This window comes from Panthera leo, chromosome D2 (assembly GCF_018350215.1).
Source record: "Panthera leo isolate Ple1 chromosome D2, P.leo_Ple1_pat1.1, whole genome shotgun sequence".
NCBI lineage: Eukaryota > Metazoa > Chordata > Mammalia > Carnivora > Felidae > Panthera > Panthera leo.
The window spans coordinates 8122779-8141088 of NC_056689.1; the positions used below are offsets into that span (position 1 = coordinate 8122779).

General features: G+C 45.6%; 1 non-coding gene across 1 annotated transcript; it reads left to right on the forward strand.

Moving 5' to 3' along the window:
* Positions 1–1423: 1423 nt before the first annotated feature.
* LOC122202895 lies at positions 1424–1526 on the forward strand. The gene has a single exon (XR_006194949.1). It is a non-coding gene; the product is annotated as a U6 spliceosomal RNA (small nuclear RNA).
* The last annotated feature ends 16784 nt before the right edge of the window (positions 1527–18310 follow it).

The window sequence follows — 18310 nt, forward strand, 5'->3', positions numbered from 1 at the left end:
GGCTTATTTCACTCACTTGAGATCCATCCATACTGTTAACTGTTAACGTGTATGAAATTTGTTCCCTTTTGTTGCCAAGCAGCACCCATGATGCGGGCCCACCAGTTTATTTAACCATTTACCCACCGAAGGACTTCTGGGTTGTTTCCAAGTTCAGGCTTTTACCTTTTTTTTTTTTTTTTAATTTTTTTTTTCAACGTTTATTTATTTTTGAGACAGAGAGTGGGGAGGGGCAGAGAGAGAGGGAGACACAGAATCCGAAACAGGCTCCAGGCTCTGAGCTGTCAGCACAGAGCCCGACGCGGGGCTTGAGCCCACGAACTGCGAGATCATGACCTGAGCCGTAGTCGGACGCCCAACCGACCGAGCCACCCAGGCGCCCCGGGCTTTTACCTTTTAACTTGTCAGGGCTTAGCAAGGTGACTTGAAGGAAGAAAACGCTCAGGTTGGAGTCATTAATTTGAATTAATTGCCAGTCCTACCCAAAGCTGGATTCCATGCTGACACCTGCTGTATACGTTGCCCTGAGAAGTGTCAGTTTCTCTGCGTTTCCATTGACTTGACTGCAGAGTCCTTCACGCCTATCTTAATCTGATATTTAGAGATCGCAAAACATTGATGTGGTTCTCATTACATTTTAGAGTTCTGATGGGATGTCAGGAATGCTTTGGGGGTGTAGTGAAAACAGATCGCTGGTGTTCACACCTTGACGGTTACGAAACACTCCCCCAGCCAGCGTCAGGGTGCGAGGGGACTTCGGTCTCCTCAAAATCTCCATCAGCATCATCCCGTCTCCCACAGAGCCAAGCCAAATGAAAAGAAGAATGACAATACTACCTAGCAGTCATTAAAAATCTGTGTGAAGCATAAATAAAAGAAAAGGAACGGTGTTGTTTTTTTTTTTTCAGCAACTTGCACCTTTGCCATTTCAAAAGAAGTGTTTTATTCAAGCATAGGTGGCACAGCGATCCATTCGTGTCAGCTGTACAACACAATGGGTGGACAACCCTTAGACAAGGGTCTCGACAACCCTAGACAACCCGTGCTCACAAGCGTAGCCCCCATCTGTCTCCTCGCGACGCTATCGCAATACTGTTGACCCGATTCCCTGTGCTGCGTCTTTTGTTCTCGTGACTTATTCATCCTACTCCTGGAAGCCTGTGTCTCCTGCTCCCCTTCACCCATTTTCCCAACTTTCCACCCCCGTCCCCACGGCAAACTGTCAGCTTGCTCTCTGTATTCACGGGCCCGTGGCTGGGTCCGTTGGTTCGTTTTTGGTTGGTTTGCTTTGGTTTTTCTTTGTCATTTTAATCTGTGCAGATGGTTTTCCTAACCAAACCTCAGTCCCCTGGGCTGAGAAAGCTAACTTACTTGGGATACGATGGGTCTTCATAAGCTTCATCAAACTAATAAGCACTTTTAAGTGCTCGCGTGAACAGCCCATAAACTAAAGTTGGAATCAGAGAAGATTCGCGTCACTTCTGCACAAGGGTGACTTACAAATTCATGAAGCGTTCCATATTTGTTCGATGTTCCCATTGCTAATTTGTATTCTCCCTGAATGAAAGAAGACGTCTCTCCCGATTTCCTGGCCCACCCTCTGTCCATGTAGAGAATACACCGTGAATGAAGCAGAAAGTAAATTGTTTTGTTTTGTTTTTTAAAGATTTTTATTTCTTTTATTTGGAGAAAAAAATTTAATATTCTTACCTTTTTTTTTTAAAGTTTATTTATTTATTTTGAGTGGGAGAAGGGAGGGGAGGGAGAGGGAGACAGAGCGTTACTCCCCGTGTGGAGCCTGATGCAGGGCTCGAACTCACGAACCGTGAGATCAGGACCTGAGCCGAAACCAAGAGCCGGCCACTTAACTGACTGAGTCACCCAGGCGCTCCCTGAAGATTTTTATTTTTAAGTAATTTCTACACCCAATGTGGGGCTTGAATTTATAATCTTGAGAGCAAGAGTGATGTGCTCTACCAACTGAGGCAGCCAGATGCCCAGAAAGTGGAAAGAAATTCACTAGGGAGACTGTAGTAGGATGAATCATGGTCCCCAAACAAGTCCTTGGCCTAATCCCAGAAACCTGTGAATGTGTTTGTTACCTTCTAAGGCAGAAGAGACTTGGTCCATGTCATTATGTTAGGACACTGGGTTACCTGGGTGGGCCCGATGTAATCACAAAGGTTCCTATAAGAAGGAAGCAAGTGGGGCCCCTGGATGGGTCAGTCAGTTAAGCCTCTCACTCTTGATTTCACCTCAGGTCCTGATCCCAGGGTGGTGGGATTGAGCCCCACATTGGGCTCCCAGCTGAGCATGAAGTCCGCTTGGGATTCTCTCTCTCCCTCTCTCTGCCCCTCTCTCCACTCTCTCTCTCTCTCAAAAAGAAGGAGGAGGAGGAGGGGAAGGAGAGGAGGAAGGAGAGAAGAAAAGGCAGCAGCAAGAAGGTCAAAGTCAGACAGAGTACCTTGGAACGACCAGAAGCGGTGTGAGGTTCTCAGAGTCAGGAAATGCAAGGGAAGCAGATTGTCCCCTGAAGTCTTCAGAAAGAGTGCAGCTATCAACACCTTGATCCTAGCTTTAGCTCTCTGACCCTCAGAACTGCAAGAGAATAAACTTATGTAATTTTATTTCCTTTTTTAATGGTCATTTATTTTTGAGAGAGAGAGAGAGACAGAGCACAAGCAGGGGAGGGCACAGAGAGGGAGAGGGAGACACAGAATCCGAAGCAGGCTCCAGGCTCCGAGCTGTCGGCACAGAGCCAGACGCGGGCCTCGAACCCACGAACCGCGAGATCATGACCTGGGCCAGAGTCGGACGCTTAGCCCACTGAGCCACCCAGGTGCCCCTAAACTTATGTAATTTTAAACCACGAAATTTGTGGTTCTCGGTTACAGTGGCAATAGGAAACTAACATAGAGTCGGACTCTCCCATCCTGTGGTTCAATACGACTTAAGACCATTGTTTATTTTGTAGCCTGTGCAGCAGCTAAAATCGTCCATAGTCCCAGCAGAGGATGGCCTACCTTTGGGGAAACAGGGACCTCCACTGGGTCATCAGGGAGAAGGGTAGCCTTAGATTAAAGCAACTGCGGAAGAATTTACGCCTGAGGCAGCGAAGCTGGTCGCCGAGATGATGGCTGATTATAGGGGAGGCGCGTGTGGTCAGTGCCCTGCTTCCTCCCCTCCTTCAGTATCTGAGCTGAGGCGACAGCATTCCTGAATTAGCCCTCCTTCAGCAAATGCATCCTGCCCTGAGGTAGGTCATCCTATGATTCTTTCTGTTCCTAAATTGCACTGCCTTTCTCTGGTTTCAAGTAGGTTTGGGAATAGTCTCTTAAATTAAAAGAAAAAGGTTTATTTTGTTTGTGTTCAACGGCAAAAGTAAAATATACTCATCCTAGGTATCTTAGAGAACAGAGACACTAACAAAGAAAATAATAAATAACCACAATTCTCACCACCCAGAGAAAAACTACTCGGTTAATATTTTGATAGATTTCTTTCTGGTCTTCTTTCTATTCATGTCTGTTTATCACTTAAAAGTATTCAGTAAAGATTATTTAGTAGCCTTCATCCTCCCCTTTGAAACTTGTTATGGACACGTTAATACGCTGCTATAATGTATATGTAATGACTGGAGAGTATTGTTCTCAGGATGAACTAGAATTTATGTAACCATTTCCCTCACACGGTACTTATGCCGTTTTTGCTCGCCAGGGATGGCCCCTAGAAATAAATTTCCGAACTAAGAATATTTACTTTTGAAATTAATTGCAAGATTGAATGAGTAAAAGAGAGGGTAATAAGTGGTGACTATCTGGGGGGAAAGAATGAGGAGAACCTTTTCACTTCATGTTACACGTGTTGAATAAGAGACCATGCTTACCTTCCCCTTGACTTTCTTACTGGAGAAAGAAAAAGGACAGAAAGAGATGTTCTAGAGGGGCGCCTGGGTGGCTCGGTCGGTTAAGTGGCTGACTTCGGCTCAGGTCATGATCTCACGGTCTGTGAGTTCGAGCCCCGCATCGGGCTCTGTGCTGACAGCTCAGAGCCCGGAGCCTGTTTCAGATTCTGTGTCTCCCTCTCTCTCTGACCCTCCCCTGTTCATGCTCTGTCTCTCTCTGTCTCAAAAATAAATAAATGTTAAAAAAAAAAAAAAAAAAAAAAAAAGAAAGAGATGTTCTAGAAATGGAGCAATTCCTTAAAGAAAAAAAAAAACAAGGGAGACTATTTTTCCCTAGAATATCTAGATGAGCTTATAGACACGTCTTGTGTCGTGTTTTCCCATCACAGAGAGATATGGTGCATGGACATTTCTCACTGCGGCAAATGGGGAAGTTCTTTTCAAAATCTTCGCCTTTATTAGAAAAGTCTTGTGGGAGGCACCCAGTTGATTTAATCAACGCAATCAGATCAGATCGTATAGCCTTAAAGTGAATTTCTGCTTCAGCTGCCTGTACAGGTTGTTAGACGGAAAACTCCCATATTTCCTCCTTGCCAAGCGTTGTCGCGACCAAGCCGGTGGCGAGCAGAGCCTCAGAGCCGGGGCCAGGCAGGTCCGCCTAAACCTGACCTTGCAAACGGGAGCCGCTTAAAAGAGCGCCGTCTGTTGTCAGGATCGCCGGCTTCCAACTCCTCAGATATTTTAACTGAAACGTGAAATAGCACATTTCCCAGTAGTCAGATTTATTTTCAGTCTTCTCCGCCTCAAGCCTACAAATGGTATTCATCCTAGAAGAATGGCAACAATAAATACCAACGACATATTAAGTGGCTTCTAGATGCCAGACACCATGCTGTGCACTTCGCCCATGATGGTGTTTCCTAGGCTTTCCAGCAATCTTGCAAGGAAGGTGTCATTATTCATTTATAGGTAAGAAAAGGGAAAATCAGAAGATCATCCAAGGGCCCACAGTTGGCGGGAGCAGAGCCGGGATTTGAACCCAGATCTATCACATTCCACCATCCTCCGAGTCTCTGATAGGTGGGAGTCCACACTAGGTGAGCTTGTGTCTTGAGCGTTCAGTTGGGATTTCCAGGCTCCACAGCTGAACCTGCACATCCCCGTGCTTACCCCTTAATGGCCCTGGGAGAAAATTTTGAAGAAACTCGGGGATACCTCGAGTCTTTCATGATCCCCAATTTTTCCATCCTTCGCTGGGTATATTACAGGTTGGAAAAAGCAGGAATAAAAGTTATTTTGTCTTTATTTTTAAGGACATTTAAGAACTTGTTTATAAAGCTTCTGGAATTTCCGGGTTTTGTTGTTGTTCGTTTTGATCTATTTGGTGTTTATTGATGTGATTAAGGAGTCTGCGTATTCCCTGTTGGAAAGATAGACTAGGCTTATAACAGACAACCAAATAAACATCTCAAGGCAGGAACCCTTGGGGAGAATCTTCTAGAATGGAGAGATGTCAACATTAATGACAAGGCCAGGTAGGCTGCTACATCCTGGAAATGGAGAGAATCCCCAAGCAAGAATTATGAGGGAGGAGAAGCAACTTTTGGACGCAGGGACACTTCCTATTTAGTCCCTTTATAGGGCAACAGGGGATGGTGCTAGGGTGTCCCCTGAAGGCCTGCAGTGTGCCAGCAGGGACCTGGCTCTAGCCTGTTTCCTCTCCCCTCCACCTGTCACCTTTGGTTCCCTGTGCGCCTTGCCTGCCTTAGCCCTTATCACGCTGAAGCTGGTCTTAACCATGTGGGCACGCTGTCTCCCTCTTCTGAGCTGATCTGCCAGGACTTTGTCAGCCTCGATATGTTGTATTCCTATAAAGGTGATCACTTTATTTAAAAAATGTTTTTAGGGGCACCTGGGTGGCTCAGTCGGTTAAGCAGCCGACTTTGGCTCAGGTCATGATCTCGCGGTCCGTGAGTTTGAGCCCCGCGTCGGGCTCTGTGCTGACAGCTCAGAGCCTGGAGCCTGTTTCAGATTCTGTGTCTCCCTCTCTCTGACCCTCCCCCGTTCATGCTCTGTCTCTCTCTGTCTCAAAAATAAATACACGTTAAAAAAAAATTTCTTTAAAAAATGTTTTTAATGTTTCATTTTATTTTTGGGAGAGAGACAGAGTGCGAGCAGGGGAGGGGCAGAGAGAGAGGGAGACCCAGAATCCCAAGCAGGCTCCAGGCTCCGAGCTGTCGGCACAGAATCACACGTAATCACAAATGTGTATGTTGTATACCAACTGAGTTATTTAAATGAGTAAAATTATCCAAAAAACAGACTTTTAAAACATGTTATTTTTTCATCCATTTTGACAGGGACAGAGAGAGCAGGGGAGGGGCAGAGAGAATCCCAAGCAGGTTCCGCACTGTCGGCATGGAACCTGCCGTGGGGCTCGAACTCTCAAACCTTGAAATCATGACCTGATCTGAAATCGAGAGTTGGGCTCTTAACCCACTGAGCCACCCAGGTGCCCCCCAAAAATGGACTCAACCATAGAGAATACACTGATGGTCACCAGAGGGGAGGTGGGGGGTGGGAGGTGGGGTGTGTAAGACAGATGATGGAGATTAAGGTGATGAGCACCAAGACTTGTATGGAAGTGTTGAATCACGATATTGTCCACCTGAAACTAACATAACACTGTATGTTAACCAACTGGAATTTAAATGAAAACTAAGAATAAATAAATACATGAGCAAAATTACATTTGAAAACAAAACTGAATGCCCCTGTTGGCAGACTCCTTGCAGCCCTTCTACGGAAACCAGACTTCAACAGTTTGAAAACTACCAATCTGGTTTCAGCCGAATTTGTATAGACTCCAGCGCCTAGTTGGAGGAAGTGAATGCCCCAGGGTCACACAACTAGCGACCCAGCGACCCCAGACCCTGACTCCTACTCCAGTGCTCCGTCCCCTACACTTGAGTGCCCCGTTAACCAAGTTCTTTTTTATTTTGGAACTTCAGGCCTTATGAAAAACAGAGTAATTTCTCATAATTAGGGAAGAAAAGATGTTTGGGGACAAAGGCACTGATTTCGATAGCTCCTGAATTACTTATCTGCCTTCTTGAGTGATTTAATCCCACGTCTGATTGCTACCGGGTTTATTTACCTGTATAGATGTAGTCACAAGTCTTAGGTAGTTTTAAGTTCAACATTGACACTTCTTCGTCTGCTGATTTCTTTTTAATTTCTTTTTAAGTTTAGTTACTTGTTTTGAGAGAGAGAGAGAGAAAGAGAGAGACAGAGGTGCGGGGGGAGGCAGAAAGAGAGGGAGAGAGAATCCCAAGCAGACTCTGCACTGTCAGCAGGGAGCCCAGTTTGGGACTTGAACCCACAAACCATGAGATCGTGACCTGAGCCAACATCAAGAGTCAGACGCTCAACCTACTGAGCCACCCAGGTGCCCCTTGCCTGCTGATTTATTACAGATGTGAAAATCCTAAGACCCTCCTTTTTTCGGATGTCATTCTCAAATTGCCAGACCTCCTGCTCCAGTAACCACACACTCTGGATGTGGCTTCAGAGGGAGTCGTGAGTCAGTACTCAGATCAGGGCTATCGGATGCCCTAATTTTCTCGGTAGATGATGTACATGGGAAGAAATAGCCCTCTTTTGCCCACCATCCCATCTTTAGCCAGATTTCATATCACCTGGATGACAGATTGACTGTGTATAGATGTCACCAAGTCCCTAGGATTAACAGGGACCTCAGACATGCTCTGGTTTCTACCCTTCACTTTCCTTTGCCAAAATGCTCTCCACCAGGGACCTGGGTCTAGCTAACTCTCGGATCTTTTTTTTAAAATAATTCTTCCACCACAGGTATCTTTATGAATTGGCAGGCATATATTCAATTTTTGTCAGTTCACTTCGAATTTTTCTTCCTTCTTTGACACACTCCGCAGGAAACCAACTTGATGATAGATAGGACGGATGGGGAAGGCTAACATCTAAGGACTTGAAGACAACCGTTGGTTGTCGTCGCTTTCTAACTGCTCAGTGTGCTTGAGAAAATGATTTGGCTATCGCGGAAGCAATTTTGGAAGTTCAAGCCTTTCACCGCTCTGCTCAGACCTCTTTTATCTCTGGGATTGAGTGGCCCCGGACGCTAAACATCTTGATAAACGTCAAAAGGTCCGTTTATCAGAAGATTTTGCAAAATGCCTCCGTGGGTGGCATTAGGTGACTCACGGCACTTTCTTGGCATCGTGCGGACCAAATCCATGTAATCTCATTCTCTAGGCTTAGCTATATTTGTTTGTTAGACGCAACGCAGACTTATGATACTTAATTAATGTTTAAATCCATTTTGAGATGAAAGAAAACTAAACCCACACAACCTATCATTAGCAGCCATAGAAAATGAGCAACTTGCATACTTGTTTCCTTCAACCCCCTTGGTTTTCCCTTATGAGATTTTGAAACCTCAAAGAGATCGTGGTTACTATGAGTCATCTTTTTACTACATCTCTTGATGCTGGTGGATACAGGGAAATCTTTAACCCTAAAAGCCCCGGTCCTACTTTATCCTCAGGGTTAAATTCCCTTCAGGGCAAAGAGCCATTCTGGAGCTTCTGTTCCCGCGGGCAGGATGTCTGTGAGCGTCGCATGCAGCGGTCCCCAAACCCAGCTCATCCTCACAACCATCCGGTTCACCTGATAAAAAACAAATCCCCCTGGGGGCGCCTGGGTGGCTCAGTCGGTTAAGCGTCCGACTTCGGCTCAGGTCATGATCTCGCGGTCCGTGAGTTCGAGCCCCGCGTCGGGCTCTGTGCTGACAGCTCAGAGCCTGGATCCTGTTTCAGATTCTGTGTCTCTCCCTCTCTGACCCTCCCCCGTTCATGCTCTGTCTCTCTCTGTCTCAAAAACAAATAAACGTTAAAAAAAAAAAATTAAAAAAAAAAATACAAATCCCCGGGTCCCAAACCTGGACATGCTTCTCCCATCAGTCCGGTTTTCGTAAGGGGGTAAAGTCAGCTTTGAAAACTTGCGCCCCACCTGGTCTGCTCACAGCCAGTGCTTTGAAAAGAGCACACAATTGGTATATGCGTTTGTCATTCAAAGGAACAAACAATGTCGTCGGTGAGAATAAAATATTCCAGTTGTGGAGTGAAGACAGGGAGCATCTCGTAGGATGTCAGTGTGAGGGGCGCCTGGGTGGCTCAGCCGCCTAAGTGTCTGACTTCGGCTCAGGTCGTGATCTCACGGCTGGTGGGTTCGAGCCCCACAGCCCAGAGCCTGACAGCTCAGAGCCCAGAGCCTACTTCGGATTCTGTGTCTCCCTCTCTCTCCCTGCCCCTCCCCGGCTCACGCTCGGCCTCTCTCTCCTTCAAAAAAAAACATTAAAAAAAAAAAGTGAAGAAAAAAAGAATGACAGTGTGAAAAGTCACAGTATTCTCACCTGGAAAACAGCCAGCTCCTACGCATCACTACTTTCGGAGGATTTATCAACGGATACGAAAAGCCAGCAATTGTAAATACTGATTTTAAAACATGTGCATGTACCTTTTCCAAGTAGGATTTGTTTTTTTTTTTCTCAGACCTATAGTCATATGCCGTAATGGCTCTAAGACAAGATTTCACAACCTCGGCATCAATGACATTTTGAATGGGGAAATCCTTTGCAGGGGTGCGGTATGTGAGGGGTGGGGGGACGGCCTTGTGCCATGTTTATTTAGCGGCATCTCTGACCCTCTACCACTAGACGCCAGTAGCATCCCCCCTTGCAGCGACAACCGAAAATGTCTCCAGACGTTGCCAAAAGTGGAAACGAAATCGCTCTCAGTTGAGAAGCTTTGCTCTAGGAAAACCCTGTAAGTTCTCTGAGGCTTCGGAAGCTTATGATAGAAGATGATAAAGGAAAGGTCACATGCAGAGCAGTGGAATCCGACAGAAAAGACTACAGGGCAAGTTATACTTGTAAAATGAAATAACTGCTTATTTAAAAAAAAAATCCAGATTCGACATCCACCTATATAGAAAATGAATTTCAAATGGTCTGCGGTTCTAGATGAAAAGCGTGGGGAAGATATTGAGAAAAATATATAGAATGTATTTATAGAACTTTGGGGTCAAGAATATTTGTCTTGGAAAAAATCAGAAAACCTAGAAGCCCCAAATGAAAACCTCAAGAGACTTAACTCCGTAGCATGTTAATGCGTCTGTGAAATGAAATAAGAACGAAAGAAAGGCACCATAAGCAACATTTTAAAAGGGGGAAAAGAGAAAGTATTTGTAGCACGTAAAACCAACTAAAGATCAATGTTCAATAAAAATAAAAAGCCTAGCAAATCATTTTTTAAAAGGCAGAGAAAATAGGCTAATAATTTGAAAGGGCAGTTCGTAAAGAAAAATCAGTTAGCCAAAGCACATGAAAATTTCCCAAGTCCATTGTAACTCAGGAAAATGCAAACAAAAATCACAATATCATCTTGATTTCATCAGACTGGAAAAATTAAAAAGACTTATGAAATGGGGCACCTGGGTGGCTTAGTCAGTTGAGCATCTGACTCTTGATTTCGGCTCAGGTGATGATCTCATGGTTTGTGGGTTCAAGCCCCACGTTGGGCTCTACACCGACAATGCGGATCCCGCTAGGGATCCTCTCTCTATTCCTCTCTCTCTCTGTCTCAAAACAATAAAAAAAAAACAAATTTAGGAAATGCAGAATCGATAAATGCAGATGCGAATCAAAAATCATGGTCATGCCTTATTATGAGAACTTACATTGGGTCTATCTCTTGGACACAATTTAGCAGGAGTTATGACAATGTACAAACTGCATAAACTTTGATCTAGTATTCCCCATCTTCGGTCTATCCTACAAAAATACTCTCATATGTGCACACACCATGCAGATATGATGATACTCACTATGGTATTGTTTGTGATAAACACTGCAGAGAGACGAGAGCCAGCCATGAGCATAGAATGATTGCCGCCTTTTCATATCCTGATCCCCACCATGTGACTTTTTGCAGGAGTGAAATCGAATGAGGTAGATTTAAAATATTGAAATAAAAAGGCCTTTTCTATGGCAGACATTTTCAAGGCTATATAGAAACATGGAAACATACACGTATTTCTACAGATAAATGCATCTTTCATGTAAATAAAGCTGCATGTGTTTGTGTGTATGTATAATTATGTGTATGGAAACATATAAAAAGTATGTTGGAGGTGACATGCGGACCGATCAATGGGGATTCTCTCCAGGAAGAAAAGTAGGATGAACATCTTATTCTGTGTGCTTCATAGTGTTTGAGGTTTTATTGCAAATACGTATTCTGCATAACATATAATTTTTGAATGCAAGTCAGGAAGTTGAGCTCATTGATTTCAGAAGTCTGTGATTTCAGCTCTAACAAATTGTGGCTTAATTAATCCCGGGTTGGAAATAAATCTGAGAACTTAAGCCACCAAGTTTGTGTCCGTATCACAGGATCCTTCGAGAAGAAAGAGTAACGGGGAGAGAGCTTACTGCTCCTTAAGCAGGCACATGCACTTAGCCCATTGTATATGTTTTCCCATTTATCGTCGTGGCGCTGTATTTTCACCAAGGTGCTGAGACGACGAAGGTCACCGGGCCAGGAAGGGACAGAGTCAGGAGTCAGGCTTGGACCAGCCTTCAGTGCATGTGACTGTGGCTCTCCACACTGGATGATTCCTAGTTTTACTGGTTGATAGACAAACTGGTTTATTTTTTTAAATGTTTATTTCTGAGAGAGAGAGAGATGGAGCATGAGCAGGGGAGGGGCAGAGAGAGAGGGGGACACAGAACCCGAAGCGGACTCCAGACTCCGAGGCATCAGCACAGAGCCCGACGCGGGGCTCCAACTCACGGACCGTGAGATCGTGACCTGAGCCGAAGTCGGTTGCTCAACCAGCTGAGTCACCCAGGCGACCCCAAACCGATTTATCTTATCAAGGTCAAGTCAGCCAGCAGGAGGCCATGGTGCTGAAGCCTGCCGAGCATCACCACCACCACGATCTGCATGACATAAGATTGCTGCGATGGGCTCGGTGCTCACTCTGAACCAAGCATTGCCTTCTTATCTCACACAGAAGTCCAGGAAGGAGGTGCCATTACTGTTCACGTGTCACAAGGGAGGCCACCGAGGCTCAGCAAAGGTAAGAAAGTGGCAGAGAGTCAGACGTTCCATAAGCAGGGGAGACCCCAGCCTCCACCCCCCCAGCATAAAACTCAACCAGTAGACAATTGCCCGCAAACAACAACAGCTCCGGGAGGGTTCTGGGGTCCACTTAAGGAACCTCAGTAACAAATAACCGGAGGACAACCACACGTGAGAATAAAGGAAGATATCTTGGCTTTGCCCTCATCGCCCCAGCCCCGAAGCCGGCATTGCCCAGGGTGAAGGGGGAGTCCCCCCCAGCTAGAGAGAGTCCCCCTGCCTGAGAAAGAAAGAAGGAGCTAAGTGGTGAGCTTCCCTGGCCTTTCAGGACACCACGTGAAAGAACCTGCTTTGGTTTCACCCCACCCAGGCGGCAGAGCTGAGACATTGAGAGACAGGGGGGAACAAAGAAGAGAGCAGGGGCCACCCATACGGCCACGCAGCAGAAGCCATCCCGGTTCCCGGGCACCTGCTCTGCAGACAGACCTGGCAACTGTCCCCACGAGAGACACCAGCGGCCAGCACAGAGCCCTGCAGATTTCACCAGCTTTTCCTCCGTGGGTATTCACATCCCCTGACACAAGCCTCCCGAGTGCCTGGTCCCCTCCACCCCCCGCCTCGGCTGCAACGGCTGCCAGCCCAGACCCTGCAGCTGCATGAGAGCAAGACACCAGATTAGACCCCCCCGGCTGACCCCTTACTGCCACGCACACACTCAGGGCTAGTCTCTCAGCCGTCCTCTTGCACACCACCCGCCAGACGCCGGTCACTGACCTCCGCTGCTATGCACGTGCCCAACGGGACACAGTGCAGTCAGCGGACAGCACATAACAGCCCGCAGCAGCCAGCATGCCCAAAGTTGAGCCTGGTCCTTGCTGCCTGCCCTACCCCCCACTACTACCCGTGCGTCTGCCGTCGGCCCCTGCCGCTGGCCCCCGCGGCCAAGTGCGTGAACAGCACCAGCCCCAGCCATCACTGTTGCTTACGCTGATCCCCAGCCCCTGGACCTACTGAGGACCCCAACTGCCCTTGCAACCCCTGCACACCCTCACAGCGCTCAACCAAGGACCACACAGTTATCGATGCCATGGACCTCAGCAGCCTGAGCCAAAACGACATCACTCCCTCCCTGACTCAGTGCCTGACACATACCTCCCACGTTGGCACCCTGTGCCTCGTGGTCTGGTATCACAGCATGTTCCCCCCACAGGCGAAAGTTTCCCTCACCAACTGCAGTTCACAAAGTCTGAATGAGGTGACAGCTTCTTCAATGAACAGACACCTGTCCAAGGCTACAGCAATCATGAAGAATGAGAGAAACATGACTCCAGCAAAGGAATATGGTGCCCCTCCAATAACTGGCCCCAACGAAATGGGGATCCAGGAACTGCCTGACAAAGAATTCAAAACTGCTTCTTGTAAAGATACCCAGAGGGCAAAAAGTGAACACACAGGTAACAATTTAATGGTATCAGGAGCTCAATAGGAAGTTCAACAGGTAGAAAACATAACAAAGAACCAAACGGAAATTTGGGTGCTAAAGAACACGATGGCTATACTGAATAATCCAACGAAGAATTCGAGCAAAACTTGAACAACCGAAAGAAAAAAGAGGTGAGCTTGAAAACGGATGAATTGAAATTATCAATTACTCAGAGGAGCAAAAGCTAAAAAAATAAAAAATAAATAAATACAAAAGAAAGAAGAAAGCCTATAGGACCTTATAAGACACATGAATAGAAACAGCATATTCATCACTGGAATCCAGAAAGAAGAAGAAGGGAAGGAGCAGAATGCTTATTTAAAGAAACCCTGGTGGAGGGGCGCCTGGGTGGCTCAGTCGGTTCAGCATCCGACGTCAGCTCAGGTCATGATCTCACGGTTTCTGAGTTCAAGCCCTGTGTCGGGCTCTGTGCTGACAGCTCAGAGCCTGGAGCCTGCCTGGGATTCTGTGTTTCCTCTCTCTGCCCCTCCCCCACTCACACTCTGTCCCTGTCTCTGTCTCTCAAAAGTAAATAAACATTAAAAAAAAATTTTTTTTAAAGAAATCCTGGTGGAGGGGCAACTGGGTGGCTTGGTCGGTTAAGCATCCAACTCTTTATCTCAGCTCAGGTAGTGATCTCATGGTTTATGAGTTTGAGCCCCACATCAGGCTTTGTGCTGACAGCACAGAGCCTGCTTGGGATTCTGTCTCTCCCTCTCTCTGCCCCTCCCCTGTTTGCTCTCTCTCTGTCTCTCTCTCTCAAAATAAATAAACTTTAAAGAAATCCTGATGGAGAATTTCCCACATCTGGGGAGAGAGTTGGATGACCAGGTTCATGAAGCTCTTAGGTCACTCCAAAGTTTCAATTCAGAATGATCTTCCCCAAGATACATTATAATAAAACTGCCTAAAATCTAAGGCAATTTTTAAAGCAGTGAGAGGAAAACAATTATCTGATATAAGGGAGCTCCCACAAAGCCATCAGTGGATGTCTTGGCAGAGGTCTTACAGACCAGGAGAGAGCTGGACGAGACATTCAAAGCACTAATGAAAGATACTGCAGACCATGAATGCTTTACCCACAAAGTCGTCCTTCAGAAAGGAAGGCAAGATAAATACTTTCCCGGACAAACAAAAGCTTAGGGAAATTTTTTTAGGGCTTGTATATTTGGTTTTAGAAATTAACCCACTGTTTACCCAGCCACCACGATATTGTGCAATTGGTATTTTAAAACTCTGTAGTTTTCCTTGTGTCTCACATAAACCTAAATATATTCTATTGTTTTGTCTTGCAATCATGTTTTAAATATTTTTCCCAAACTCTAAATTAAAAAAATTAACGTTTATTTATTTGTTTTGAGAGAGAGAGAGAGGCAGCGAGAGAGGGACAGAGAGACCCCTAAACAGGCCCCACACTGTCAGCACAGAGCCCGACTTGGGGCTCAAACTCACAAACCATGAGATCGTGACCTGAGCCGAAATCAAGAGTTGGTGCTTAACCAACTGTGCCACCCAGGTGCCCTGCAAACTCTAAATTTTTTAATTTAACTACAACTTATTTTAAATTTTAATAACTTTATTCTAACTTAAAATAATTTCTATTTTCTTAAAAAAAGAAAAAAAAAAAAGGAGCCAACCTATGCTGATTACTATAGCTGAGAGGTATTGTTTGATTTCAAAATGAGAAACATATTTTCAGGCATGTCTGACCCACCGGGAGAGTAGATAAGCCAAAAGGCCATTTGCCTGAAGGCCTGGAGCGTCCTTGAAGATAACTCTTGGTGAGAGAGGAAGAGATCAGGCCTGAGTTCAAGGCCTGAGTTCGAAGTTCCGGATGTTTGATCACAGAGAGATTCTGATCAGAGCACAGTCTCAGACTTCAGATAGATCCCACAGCCCAGCCTCCGCCGGACTCAGGGCTTCAGCTTGTAAAACCTGAAGGAACTGTTGTAACAAGACTCAGTTCAACGTTGGTGGAACACAGCTCTAAGTTGAAAGCCCTTTAACCCACAACTCAAACAGAAAAGATTTCTCTTCCAGTTTGAGGGTTGTTTTTTTTTTTTTCATCTTCCTTTTTTTTTTTTTTTTTTTTTTACTCTTGTGTTCCTGTGTGTTTTCTGTTTTTTTGGGTTTTCTCCTGTTTTGTATAACTGTTTCCATTTTTACAGTTTTTACACACACGACATCTTCAGGGAAGGCTACATGTTGATTCCTTATTCACTTTTTACTGAATAAGACCCATTGCTTTTACATAATTTTGATATTTAATTGATTTGCACGTAGTGTACTTTGGGAGAGACCCATTTTCTTAGTTTCAAGATGGCAGAGTATTGCAGATGCTCTGTCTTTATGTACTGACACAATAAAAACCCATTTAACGTTTATTTATTTTTGAGACAGAGAGAGACAGAGCATGAACGGGGGAGGGTCAGAGAGAGGGAGACACAGAATCTGAAACGGGCTCCAGGCTCTGAGCTGTCAGCACAGAGCCCGACGCGGGGCTCGAACTCACGGACCGCGAGATCATGACCTGAGCAGAAGTCGGCCGCTTAACCAACTGAGCCACCCAGGCGCCCCAATAAAAACCCATTTAAAGGATGAAAGGAGGATAGAAACCCTTGAAGATAGATCTCTTGGGATAAATAGTTCCAAGTTGGAAGTCACGTTGGAACAGCTGGACCCCCATGTCCCTTTCTAATGCTTCTGATGCTTCCCATGTTTAAGAGTTGCTCATGGGGTCAAAATTCTGGAAAGGGGAAGAACTGAACTTATATCACATTTGTTCAAAGTGTAGCTGTTTCAGCTGGATTTAGAGTGTCATTTACCTGCTTCCAAAATGACAGTTGTAGGCTCCTAAAAGTCACCCGAGAATTTGGTAGCCAAATTGAACTGTATTTTCTCTGCCTTGTTCACACCCACGGAGGACACAGTGAATAAAGGCTGAAAACAAAACTACCCAAAACATAGGATTCATTCTGAACAGACATCAATTCTTTTATTAATAAATCTGTGTGATATTCACAAGGTAATTAATCCAGTGTGGGAGTTGATCTTACCCGAATATATTGGAGCAAATGGGAGTAGATTTCCCAACTTATAATGAAATCACAGAACAATTTTGAATCTCAAATCCAGGAGAGGATGTTTTAAAGAGACCAGTTACCAATTACCAGCGACTGATGTCATTTCTTCGGATGGTGGTGAGGCTTTGTCCCTGAATGGGCAAGAGGACACTGAAATATGGCACTTCTTTTTTTTTTTTTCCCCCCATGCATCAGGAACACTCACCAATAAATTAAAACGCCTGAATGTCAGTTCTGGTGTTACCACAACCCACCTAGGTAACGTTGGCCAATCATCTAATGCCTTCGCATTTCTAAAAACAAAAGATTTGTCTTTTTTTCTAGCTATGTGACATCGAGAAGTCCCAAGAGGGCAGCGATGGGAGAGCCAGAGTCTGGCTCTGCAGAACTGGAGAGTGAGTGTAGAGGGTCCTGGAGACATGGGGATCCTCAGAGCTAGACGGCTGTCCCTGCTGTCCGGAACTAGGTCAAAGGGCCCCTCCTTAGCGAGCATCTGATCGGCCTGGTGGGAATGTTGAGGTGGGTCTGAATAAGAGCCTCCAGCTTCCCCCACAGCACCTGTGCAGCCGGCCCAGCTTGGGTGAGGCCCAGACTGTGGGTGGTACTTTCTCACAGACCCATCAGTCCTGTTCTGGCCTGGGCTCCTTGGCCAGCCACATTCCAGAAGGCTGTAAGTTAGTCTGCTTCTCTGCTCCACTCTACGGAGCTAATGTAGGGGTAAAGAAATATATGACTTTAAATAAGGTGTTTTTTCTGACACGTGAACACATTCTTTCTCAAAACGACAGCAAATCTATCCTCCCGGCCCGTTCAAATAATAGTAAGGTAAGGAGGGGTTCGCGTGACCACACAGTACAACAAACTGGGACATTTAGCTCATGCAAATAACTAGGCTGCAACTCATTCTACTTATTGCAGACGATTTAATTACCAAGTATCCATCTGATTCATCTCCTGGCAATTAGCCAGTGGTTACGACCCCACATGAAACTTTTTTCACGTGTCTATTTAATGGAGCCACATTAAAAAAGGGTCTAAACGTGGAAGATGCATTTTCTTCCAACCAATGATCTCACTCATCACTAAAAAAAGAGGGAATGTCCTGTAATTTTCTGACATGTTAAATAGAACTCCTTATAAGTTACACTGATCTTCAATAAAAGGACTGATCATTGAAACCCTAGAAGGTGGCTATCGAAACTTGTAATGCGTTCTGCAGACTGGATTCCACCCTTGGAAGAGAGATTGAAAACTAGGGGAGAAAAGGGGGGGTGGGCAGCTGGGTGGCGCAGTCACTTAAGCGTCCAACTTTGGCTGGGGTCATGATCTCGCGGTTCGTGGGTTCGAGCCCCATGTCAGGCTCTGTGCTGACAGCTCAGAGCCTGGAGCCTGCTTCAGATTCTGTCTCTGTCTCTCTCTGCCCCTGTCCCCACCCCTCTCTCTCTCAAAAATAAATAAACATTAAAAAAAAAAAACTAGGAATAAAAGAAAAATGATCTTCCCTATGGTTCTTATTTCCTGATGATGAAGAACAGGGGTTTTATGGGCTGTATCACGTGCGCATAATTCCAGGTTGCATCAAAGAAAGTTCCCCACACCTAGAAGGTGAGGATTGGTGAGTTTGAGCCGTGTGAGCGGTAGGAGGAGCCTGGTGGCATTG